Genomic DNA, 11,872 nt, shown 5'->3' on the forward strand with positions numbered 1-11,872 from the left:
GTCCGGGAAGTGAACACGGTCTGTGTTATGTATGACGTAAGTAGGCGTTCAGGATCACTTCTTGGTCATTGCTAGATGGCGACCGCTCCGTTGCTTCTCTTCTCGCTCTCTCTTGCGTATGCTAGCCACCATATATGCTTTTGCCGCTGCAGCTCCACCTCACTACACCTTCTTTTCCTATAAGCTTAAATAGTCTTGATCTCGCGGGTGTGAGATTGCTGAGTCCCCGTGACTCACAGATTCTACCAAAACAGTTGCAGGTGCCGACGATGCCAGTGCAGATGATGGGGTCGATCTCAAGTGGGAGTTCGACGAGGAACGTGGTCGTTACTATGTGTCTTTTCCTGATGATCAGTAGTGGAGCCCAGTTGGGACGATCGGGGATCTAGCATTTGGGGTTGTCTTATTTTTATCTGGATTTTGACCGTAGTCGGTCTATATGTTTGTATTTTGGATGATGTATGAATAATATTTATGTATTGTGTGAAGTGGCGATTGTAAGCCAACTCTTTATCCCATTCTTGTTCATTACATGGGATTGTGTGAAGATGACCCTTCTTGCGACAAAACCACTATGCGGTTATGCCTCTAAGTCGTGCCTCGACACGTGGGAGATATAGTTGCATCGTGGGCGTTACAAGTTGGTAATCAGAGCCATCCCCGACTTAGGAGCCCTCTGTTGATCGAATCGCTGGCGTTGTTGAGTCTAGAACAAAAATGTTTTGAGTCTTAGGATTATATATATCGGAGAGTAGGATTCTTTTTACTCCTCAGTCCCTTCGTCGCTCTGGTGAGGTCCCCTGACGTAGAAGTTTTGACTATTCTCTCCTCAAATTTCACTAAAAAAAATTTAGGATCACGCGGGTATCTTGGAATCGTTCCGATGGTTTTGTGACGAGAACATTGTTCTTGGTGCCTCCTGACATTTAGGGGTTGTGGCAGTGTCCCGGGGAGTTGAGCTCCGAGGTGTTGTCGTCACAATTTTATCGTTGCAGTTCTGGAATACCCGAGTTTCGCCGACATCGAAATCTCTTTTATGCAGTTGTTGGTGAGATCACCTCGACGCCACCCAGTACTGGGGCGGGAGTTCGGGAGTATTGCCATAACTTGTATAACGGATGTTTTTCGAAGGTTGAGGTAAACGATTTCCGAAGGTTTCTTGGTTATGTGTTGACGGATGGATATAGCTGGATCTAGGGATTGCTAGTTTGTGTGATATATTTTGTGTCCCCTGTATCCCCAACACCAGATTGCATAACCAGAAAGTTTCGGGAGTTTATAAGTGGGAATTCAAGTAGCCTTAGAATATCTTTCCGACAGACGCATGATATGAGATTGGGGTTCGACGTCTAGTGGTCCGCCTATACACGGTTGATTTTACAGTGGTCTCGTAGTGTCTTAAAGAGTCCATGGCTATGCCGACTCGGGGACTCTTCGTATGTCATGTGCACAGCCTTGAACATGATGGTGTTGTACGATTGAGCCCGTGTGGGCCCCACCACGAAAACTTCGGACGAAATATCTATCATATGTTTGTTCCGGCTTATTCTGCAAGCCAATACTTTGTTTTGTTTTGTATTATGGTATTCGAGTTGTTTCGAAATCATACGTTGATTCCATATCTTTTCAAGTGGCTTCTCAACTTATGGAAGTGTGTTGATTTACTACGGAATTCATTCGTTCATCTTCGTTCGAATGTTTATTGTGAAGACTATATGTTGCAATTTCTATCCGTTGATTCTACTTATCTATTTGTCTATCAAGATGCTAACGGATGTCACCCTCTTCAAGATGGCTTCGCCAACGCGTCAGAATCCGGATCGCAATGAAGGGAGTCAAGCGAACCCTCCGCCACCACCTCCGCCTCCGGAGGCATGGCAGGCTATCATGGCAGCCACCAACGCCAATGCTCAGATGATTCTGCAACTCTTGCAAGAACGTACTCAAGGGCAAGGCAATCAAGGTCAATGCAACAATCAGTTTCACTTTGCCACTCTCAACCAGTTTCTCGCAAATCAGCCCAAGTCTTTCAGCTACTGTGCCGAGGCCACGGATGCCGATGATTGGCTCGTGGACATCAACAAGCATTTTGAATGTAGCAATGTCAGGCCTGAGGACTATGTCAAGTTCGCTTCTTTCCAGCTCAAGGACCAAGCTGCTGATTGGTATCAACAATACAAAGATTTCAGAGGAGGTCGTGTGATCACTTGGACTGACTTCTGTCGGGACTTCAAAGCGCACCACATTCCACAAAGTGTTGTTGAGAGCAAGTGCGAGGAGTTCCGCAATCTCAAGCAAGGCAACATGTCTGTGTATCAATACAACATCCAGTTTCAGAAACTTGCTCGCTTCGCTAAACAAGACGTTCCTGATGAAAAGAGCATGATCTATCACTTCAGAGGTGGCCTTAAAGAGGATCTGCAGTTAGCTCTCGTTCTTGTTGAGCCTACTCAGTTTGATCAATTCTATAATATGGCACTGAAGCAAGAGGCTGCTCAGCTCAAGTGTGAGGCTTCTAAGAAGAGAGTCAGGGACGCAGTTCAGTCTTCTTCTTCCTCACTTGTGACAGCTAAGCAACAGAAGTTCTGGTTGCCTCCTCCTCCTCCGTTTCGTCAGCCTTATCAGCAGAAGAACAAAGGTGGCCATGGTTCTTCCAACTCTGGCTATCAGAACAAGTCTCAGAATCAAGCTCCAAAGTCCAATGCTCCTTATCACCGTCCACTCTCAGAGGTGACTTGCAACAGATGTCAGCAGAAAGGTCACTATGCTAACAAATGCTTCAACCAAAGGCGTCTTCCTCCTCCTCCTCTTGTCAGATCTTCCAGCAATGCAGTGGTCAAGCATAATCCAAAGTCTGCAAAGGTGAACATGATGAATGCAGCTCAAGCGGAGGAATCTACTGATGTGATAATGGGTAATCTTCCTATTAATGATATTCCTGCAAAAGTTCTTTTTGATACTGGTGCATCTCTCTCTTTCATATCAAGACCTTTTGTTGCCAAGCATGAATTTGTGACGGAAAAGATCCCTATCTCGTTGAAGGTTGTGTCTCCGGGCAAGCAAATGACATCTAATAATTGTGTCCCAGATGTTTCCATCAAGATGGGCGACTATAAATTTCAGTATTCTCCAATTGTTCTTGGTGACTCGGATATTGATCTAATTCTCGGGATGGACTGGCTTTCTAAGCACAAGGCTCAACTTGATTGTGCTACCAGGGAAATTCAATTGACACACTCTTCTGAGGATGTGATTATTTATGCTGCTCATGATGAAACCATTCGGTTTTTCTCTCTCAATGAGAAGGGCGAATTGAATGCCATCTCGCAAATTCCAGTCATTTGTGAGTATCAAGATGTCTTTCCAGAAGAGCTTCCGGGTATGCCTCCTCATCGGCCAGTTGAGTTCGTTATCGAACTAGAGCCTGGCACTGAACCCGTTTGCAAGTGTCCATACAAGCTTGGACCCAACGAGCTGAAGGAATTGAAGAAACAGCTCGATGAACAAGAGCGTCTGGGTTTGATCAGACCGAGTTCTTCTCCATGGGGTTGTGGTGTTCTTTTTGTCAAGAAGAAGGATGGCACGGACCGACTTTGTGTCGATTACCGTCCATTGAACAAGAAGACAATCAAGAACAAGTATCCACTTCCCAACATCAATGAGCTATTTGAGCAACTCAAAGGTGCTAAAGTATTCTCTAAGCTTGATCTTCGTATGGGTTATCATCAGATTCGCATTCGTGAAGAAGATATCCCCAAGACAACATTCAGAACAAGCTTTGGTTCTTATGAATACACTGTCGTGTCTTTCGGCCTTGTCAATGCTCCTCCAGTATTCTCTCGGATGATGAATTTCATCTTCAACCCCTATACCAATGAATTCGTTCTGGTGTATCTCGATGATATCTTGGTCTTCTCCAAGAATAATAAGGACCATGCCAAACATTTGCGATTGGTGCTCGACAAGCTCAGAGAGTATCAATTCTATGCGAAGTTCTCAAAATGTGAGTTTTGGCTTGATGAAGTTCTTTTCCTTGGTCACATCATCTCTGCCAAGGGCATCGCTGTAAATCCCGAGAAGGTGTCCGCAATTGTGAATTGGGAACCTCCTCAAAATGTCAAGCAGCTCCGTAGTTTTCTTGGTCTTGCAAGCTATTGTCGAAGATTCGTTGAGAATTTCTCTAAGATTGCAAAGCCTCTTTCCAACCTCCTCCAGAAGCATGTGAAGTATGTCTGGTCTCCTGAGTGTGATGTTGCTTTCAACACTCTCAAAGAGAAACTAGTCACAGCTCATGTCTTGACTCCTCCTGATGAATCCAAGCCGTTTGAAGTTTTCTGTGATGCTTCTCTCCAAGGTCTCGGTGCTGTGTTAATGCAAGAGAAGAAAGTTGTGGCCTATACCTCTCGTCAGTTGAAGCCCAACGAAAAAAACTACCCCACTCACGATCTTGAGTTGGCGGCAGTTTTCCATGCATTAATAACGTGGAGACATCTCTTGTTGGGAAGACAAGTGGACATTTTCACTGATCACAAGAGTCTCAAGTACATCTTCACTCAGCCCAACCTTAACCTCAGGCAGACTCGATGGGTCGAAATGATTCAAGAGTACAATCCGAGTATTGAATATACTCCAGGCAAGGCCAATGTCATTGCAGATGCTTTAAGCAGGAAGGCTTATTGCAACAGCTTAATTCTCAAGCCTTTCCAACCGGATCTTTGTGAAGCTTTCCGCAAGCTGAATCTCCAAGTTGTTCCTCAAGGCTTTCTTGCCAACCTCATAGTCTCTCCTACTTTGGAAGATCAAATTCGTGAGGCACAACTCCTGGATGCCATGGTGAAGAAGGTGAAACGTGGTATCGACAAGGGTCTTTCCAAATACAAGTGCTATCGCATTGATGACAGAGACACTTTGTTCTTCGAGGACCGGATTGTGGTTCCTAAAGGTGATCTAAGGAAAGTCATTATGAACGAGGCACACAATTCTCTCCTGTCCATTCATCCTGGAAGTACGAAGATGTACCATGATCTCAAGCAGTCGTATTGGTGGACTCGAATGAAGCGAGAGATCGCTCAATTCGTGAATGAATGTGATGTCTGTCGAAGGGTGAAAGCAGAACACCAACGACCAGCTGGTCTCCTCCAACCTCTTGCTATCCCGGAATGGAAGTTTGATCACATCGAAATGGACTTCGTGATTGGTTTTCCAAAGTCCAAGCGCGGAAATGATGCTATCTTCGTTGTCATTGACAAGCTTTCTAAAGTGGCTCATTTCCTTCCAATCAAAGAATCCATCACAGCAGCTCAGCTGGCAGAGCTATACACCTCCAGAATTATCTCCTTGCACGACATTCCACAATTGATTTCTTCAGATCGTGGAAGCATCTTCACCTCTAAGTTCTGGGACTCCTTCCAGAAGGCCATGGGCACAAACATTCGCTTCAGCACAGCTTTCCATCCTCAAACTAGTGGCCAAGTCGAGCGAGTCAATCAAATTCTTGAAGATATGCTCAGGGCTTGTGTCATTTCCTTTGGCATGAAATGGGAAGATTGTCTTCCTTATGCTGAATTCTCCTACAACAACAGCTTCCAAGCGAGTTCGGGCAAAGCCCCATTCGAGATTCTCTATGGCAGAAAGTGTCGTACTCCTCTCAATTGGTCAGAGACTGGTGAACGCCAACTTCTTGGCAATGACTTAATCACTGAAGCTGAAGAAATGGGTAAAGTCATCCGTGATAATCTCAAAGCCGCGCAATCGCGCCAGAAGAGTTACTATGATAGTAAGCATCATGATTTGGCTTTCGAGATCGGAGACCATGTCTACCTCCGCGTCTCTCCAATGAAAGGCACTCGTCGCTTCGGTATCAAAGGGAAGCTCGCCCCTAGATACGTGGGTCCTTTCAAGATCATTGGCAAAAGAGGCGACCTCGCCTATCAACTTGAGCTTCCTTCCAACTTCGCGAACGTGCACGATGTGTTCCACGTGTCACAGCTCCGCAAGTGCTTCAAGACGCCTGAGCGCACTATCAACTTCGAAGAGATTGACCTCCAAGAAGATTTGTCTTATCATGAGCACCCCGTTGCTATTCTTGAAGAAACTGAGCGCAAGACCCGCAACAAGTCAATCAAATTTCTGAAAGTGAAGTGGTCGCACCATTCCGACCGGGAAGCCACCTGGAAACGCGAGGACCATCTCCGTTCCGAATATCCGGAGTTCTTTCAGTCCTAGATCTCGGGACGAGATCCTCTCGTAGTGGTGGAGTGTTGTAACACCCCGCATGTAACTTGCCATATTTGTAACTCCGACTCTTGCCATTTCCGGCTATGTGTTATGATATTCCCTCCGTAGTCGGGATTTGTCTTCCGTTTTGCATTTTGTCTTGTCATGCATTTTCATATCATGTCATCATGTGCATTGCATTTGCATACGTGTTCGTCTCATGCATCCGAGCATTTTCCCCGTTGTCCGTTTTGCTATCCGGCGCTCCTATCGCCTCCGGTGCACCCCTCTTGTTTTCTTTCGTGTGCGGGTGTCAAACTTTCTCAGAATGGACCGAGGCTTGTCAAGTGGCCTTATTATACCACCCGGAGACCACCGGTCAAGTTTCGTTCCATTTGGAGGTCGTTTGGTACTCCAACGGTTAACCGGGCATCCGCAATGTCCATTTGAGTGTCCAGCAAAACCCCCCTCAAAAACCAGACCAAAACCCCTCCAAGTCATCTCCATGCTCTAGGTCGTTCGATCACGATCGTGTGGGCGAAAACCGCACCTCATTTGGAGCCTCCTAGCTCCCTCTACCTATAAATATGTGAGCATCCCGAAATAGCATTCTCAGTCCAAACCCTAGCCCTCGTCCCACTCCGCCGCCGGACACGTCCGGGCGGAGCCGGACGCGTCCACCTCCGCCACTGGCCAATCCGTGGCTGCCACGTGGCAAGCCCGTATGCCGCCGCCGCCGGAGCCCGCGGGCCCAACGCCAGCCCTCCCGGCCCGTCGCCGCGCCCTCCCGCACGCGCCTCCGCGCCGCCGCCTCGGCCTCCCCGCCGCCGCCGCCTCGTCGCCTCGCCGGCGTGGCCGCCCGCCGCCGACGCCGCGCGCCACCACCGACGCCGGCGACCGCGCCCCTCCGGCCGTCGCCCGGCGCCCCATCTCGCCGCCTCCTCCTTCCCCTCTCCGGCCGCTCCTCCTCACCGCGGCCTCCCGCCGGCGAGCACCATCGGAGCCTCGAGGCTCGGCACCGATCTAGATCTCCTGTGAGCGTTGACTTCCCGCACCCCCTAAATTCTTCCAAGTATTTTTTTTACAGCATATTTCCCTGTTCCTCGTTGCATAACTCCTTGCATGTAGCTCCGATTCGCACGTGTAATATTTCAAATTGTTCGTCTCGTGATGCTCTACATTTTGTTCAATTGCACCATGTTTATTAGAGGTCATCTTGATGCCCAAATCTCTGTTGGAAGAGGGCTAGTTGCTGTTATTCTCTGGTTCTTATCAAAACTTGGAGATTTGTCATTTTTATATCTTTAAATCTGTGCATCTTATGGGCATGAGCTCTACATGTGTTTTGAAGTATGCCATGCCATCTTTCCAGCGGTGTAGTCCATGTATTTTTGTGATCTCTGTGGTGACTAGAACAAGCATGCAAAGTAGGCTCCGTAATGTTTCTGATTTCAGGGACGGTGATTTCTCCAAGTCCTTGTCTGCTGTTATTTTATTGCCATGTAAACTTGATGCTACAGAGAGATCCATGCATATTTTGGGGGTGTTCAGTAAGGATGTTTTGTAGCTATAGTTGTAATTGATCCATTCCTGCAATTGTTTGCAATTATGGAGTGCCATAGCATGACTCAATCTTGCTCTACTTTTGCTATAAAATATTTCTGGCAGGTTTTTAACATGATATGCAATTTTGCCAAGCTTATTGTAGTTGATCCATACATGCTATACTTGTGTTCTTGCCATGGTTAGCTTCATAAACATGCCATATTGCTGTAGATATGCTAGTTTTGTCATGCATTGCTCTGTAGTGAGTGCTTCAAGCTCACAAAGAGGCCTACATATTATTATTTCTGCCATGCTCTGTTTTCTGCTAAGTCTGAAACCTGATAACGAAACTTGCTATGTTTACATGCTTGCCATTATATCTTCTGGTCCTTTTTGGCTTATGGTCAGTAAGGGACTTTTCTCATGTGCATTTAGTAGAATACTTTCATGCCTTGTTTTGCTATGTTAAGTTCCTGTAGCATGTTGATTTCGTGCTCTGAACATTGCTACCTGATGCTGTTTTCTGCCATGTCCAGTTTTTCACTAAGTCTGTGAACCTGTTATCTTTTGCACTTTTGCCATGCTTGTTTGAGCTTGATATGTTGTGAACTAGCCATAGCTCAGTGTTCATCTTTTGTCAAGCATCTCCTGTAGATTACTGTCATATGCTTTGTTGCTATGTTGAAGTGCTGTAGCTTTGCTACTTGTTGCATTTTAAGTGCCATCAATGCTGTTAATCGCAGATTCGTGTCATTCTTGTTTTGCTTGCCATTTGCAAACCGTGCATCCGTTTGCGGTGATCTTTATATCGATTTCGACCGAAATCATCTCATCTTTCCAGTGGCATGCTTGGTTTGTCAAGTTACTGCCTTGTTCATCATTTTCCTTCCGGAGCACGCATATGCATCGCATATCATATCTTGCATATCATACATGTTTTGCATCATGTTGCTTGTGCATTTCTCGTGGTTGATTGTGGTTCCGTTTGTTTGTGTTCTTGTCTTGGGTAGAGCCGGGAGATGAGTTCATGAACGAGGAACCTGTTGAGTACGCTTACGAGGATCAAGCTTTCGTCAACTCTGAGAACCTTGCAGGCAAGATGACCACCCCTCGAAATCACTTCTATCTCTGCTTTGCTAGTTATTCGCTCTATTGCCATGCTACGCTACCTATTACTTGCTATATCATGTCTCCCATATTGCCATGTCAGCCTCTAACCATCCTTTCCTAGCAAACCGTTGATTGGCTAAGTTACCGCTTTTGCTCAACCCTTCTTATAGCGTTGCTAGTTGCAGGTGAAGTTGAAGTTTGTTCCATGTCAGAACATGGATATGTTGGAATATCACAATATCTCTTATTTAATAAATGCATCTATATATTTGGTAAAGGGTGGAAGGCTCGGCCTTATGCCTGGTGTTTTGTTCCACTCTTGCCGCCCTAGTTACTGTTATACCGGGATTATGTTCCTTGAGTTTACGTTCCTTACGCGGTCGGGTGATTTATGGGACCCCCTTGACAGTTCGCCTTGAATAAAACTCCTCCAGCAAGGCCCAACTTTGGTTTTACCATTTGCCGCCTAAGCCTTTTCCCCCGGGTTTTCGCGAGCCCGAGGGTCATCTTTATTTAAACCCCGGGCCAGTGTTCCTCTGAGTGCTGGTCCAAACTAGAGCCACTTGCAGCGCCACCTTGGGGAAACTCGAGGATTGGTTTTAGCTATACGTAGTGTTCATCCGGTGTGCCCTGAGAACGAGATATGTGCAGCTCCTATCGGGATTTGTCGGCACATTCGGGCGGCTTTGCTGGTCTTGTTTTACCATTGTCGAAATGTCTTGTAAACCGGGATTCCGAGACCGATCGGGTCTTTCCGGGAGAAGGTTTATCCTTCGTTGACCGTGAGAGCTTATGATGGGCTAAGTTGGGACACCCCTGCAGGGTATTATCTTTCGAAAGCCGTGCCTGCGGTTATGAGGCAGATGGGAATTTGTTAATGTACGGTTATAGAGAACTTGTCACTTGACCCAATTAAAATACATCAACTGCGTGTGTAGCCATGATGGTCTCTTCTCGGCGGTGTCCGGGAAGTGAACACAGTCTGTGTTATGTATGACGTAAGTAGGCGTTCAGGATCACTTCTTGGTCATTGCTAGATGGCGACCGCTCCGTTGCTTCTCTTCTCGCTCTCTCTTGCGTATGCTAGCCACCATATATGCTTTTGCCGCTGCAGCTCCACCTCACTACACCTTCTTTTCCTATAAGCTTAAATAGTCTTGATCTCGCGGGTGTGAGATTGCTGAGTCCCCGTGACTCACAGATTCTACCAAAACAGTTGCAGGTGCCGACGATGCCAGTGCAGATGATGGGGTCGATCTCAAGTGGGAGTTCGACGAGGAACGTGGTCGTTACTATGTGTCTTTTCCTGATGATCAGTAGTGGAGCCCAGTTGGGACGATCGGGGATCTAGCATTTGGGGTTGTCTTATTTTCATCTGGATTTTGACCGTAGTCGGTCTATATGTTTGTATTTTGGATGATGTATGAATAATATTTATGTATTGTGTGAAGTGGCGATTGTAAGCCAACTCTTTATCCCATTCTTGTTCATTACATGGGATTGTGTGAAGATGACCCTTCTTGCGACAAAACCACTATGCGGTTATGCCTCTAAGTCGTGCCTCGACACGTGGGAGATATAGCCGCATCGTGGGCGTTATAGGATGTAATGGGCCTATTGGGCCTTAGTGGAGAAGAGGAGGGGCGGCCAGGGCAGGCTGCGCACCCCCTCCCCCTCTAGTCCGAATTGAACAAGGAGGGGGGGCGGCGCCCTCCTTTCCTTCCTCCTCTCTCCTTTCCTTCCCCCTTCTCCTACTCCTACTAGGAAAGGAGTCCTACTCCCGGTGGGAGTAGGACTCCCCCCTTGGCGCGCCCTCCTCCTTGGCCGGCCGCCTCCCCCTAGCTCCTTTATATATGGGGCAGTGGGGCACCCCAAGACACAACAATTGATCATTGATCTCTTAGCTGTGTGCGGTGTCCCCCTCCACCATAATCCACCTTGGTCATATCGTAGCGGTGCTTAGGTGAAGCCCTGCGTCGGTAGCATCATCATCACTGTCACCACGTCGGCGTGCTGACGAGGCTCTTCTCGGAAGCTCTACTGGATCATGAGTTCGTGGGACGTCACCGAGCTGAACGTGTGCTGAACGCGGAGGTGCCGTACGTTCGGTGCTGAGGATCAGCCGATCGTGAAGATGTACGACTACATCAACCGCATTGTTATAACGCTTCCGCTTACGGTCTACGAGGGTACGTAGATGACACTCTCCCCTCTCGTTGCTATGCATCACCATGATCTTGCGTGTGCGCAGGATTTGTTTTGAAATTACTGCGTTCCCCAACAGTGGCATCCGAGCTAGGTCTATGCGTAGATGTTATATGCACGAGTAGAACACAAGTGAGTTGTGGGCGATACAAGTCATACTGCTTACCAGCATGTCATACTTTGGTTCGGCGGTATTGTTGGATGAAGCGGCCCGGACCGACATTACGCGTACGCTTACGCGAGACTGGTTCTACCGACGTGCTTTGCACACAGGTGGCTGGCGGGTGTCAGTTTCTCCAACTTTAGTTGAACCGAGTGTGGCTACGCCCGGTCCTTGTGAAGGTTAAAACAACACTAACTTGACGAAATATCGTTGTGGTTTTGATGCATAGGTAAGAACGGTTCTTGCTCAGCCCGTAGCAGCCACGTAAAACTTGCAACAACAAAGTAGAGGACGTCTAACTTGTTTTTGCAGGGCATGTTGTGATGTGATATGGTCAAGGCATGATGCTATATTTATTGTATGAGATTATCATGTTTTGTAACGGAGTTATCGGCAACTGGCAGGAGCCACATGGTTGTCGCTTTATTGTATGCAATGCAATCGCCCTGTAATTGCTTTACTTTATCACTAAGCGGTAGCGATAGTCGTAGAAGCAATAGTTGGCGAGACGACAATGATGCTACGATGGAGATCAAGGTGTCGCGCCGGTGACGATGGTGATCATGACGGTGCTTTGGAGATGGAGATCAAAGGCACAAGATGATGATGGCCATATCATATCACTAATATTGA

Source organism: Aegilops tauschii, chromosome 2 (assembly GCF_002575655.3).
Source record: "Aegilops tauschii subsp. strangulata cultivar AL8/78 chromosome 2, Aet v6.0, whole genome shotgun sequence".
Classification (NCBI taxonomy): Eukaryota; Viridiplantae; Streptophyta; class Magnoliopsida; order Poales; family Poaceae; genus Aegilops; species Aegilops tauschii.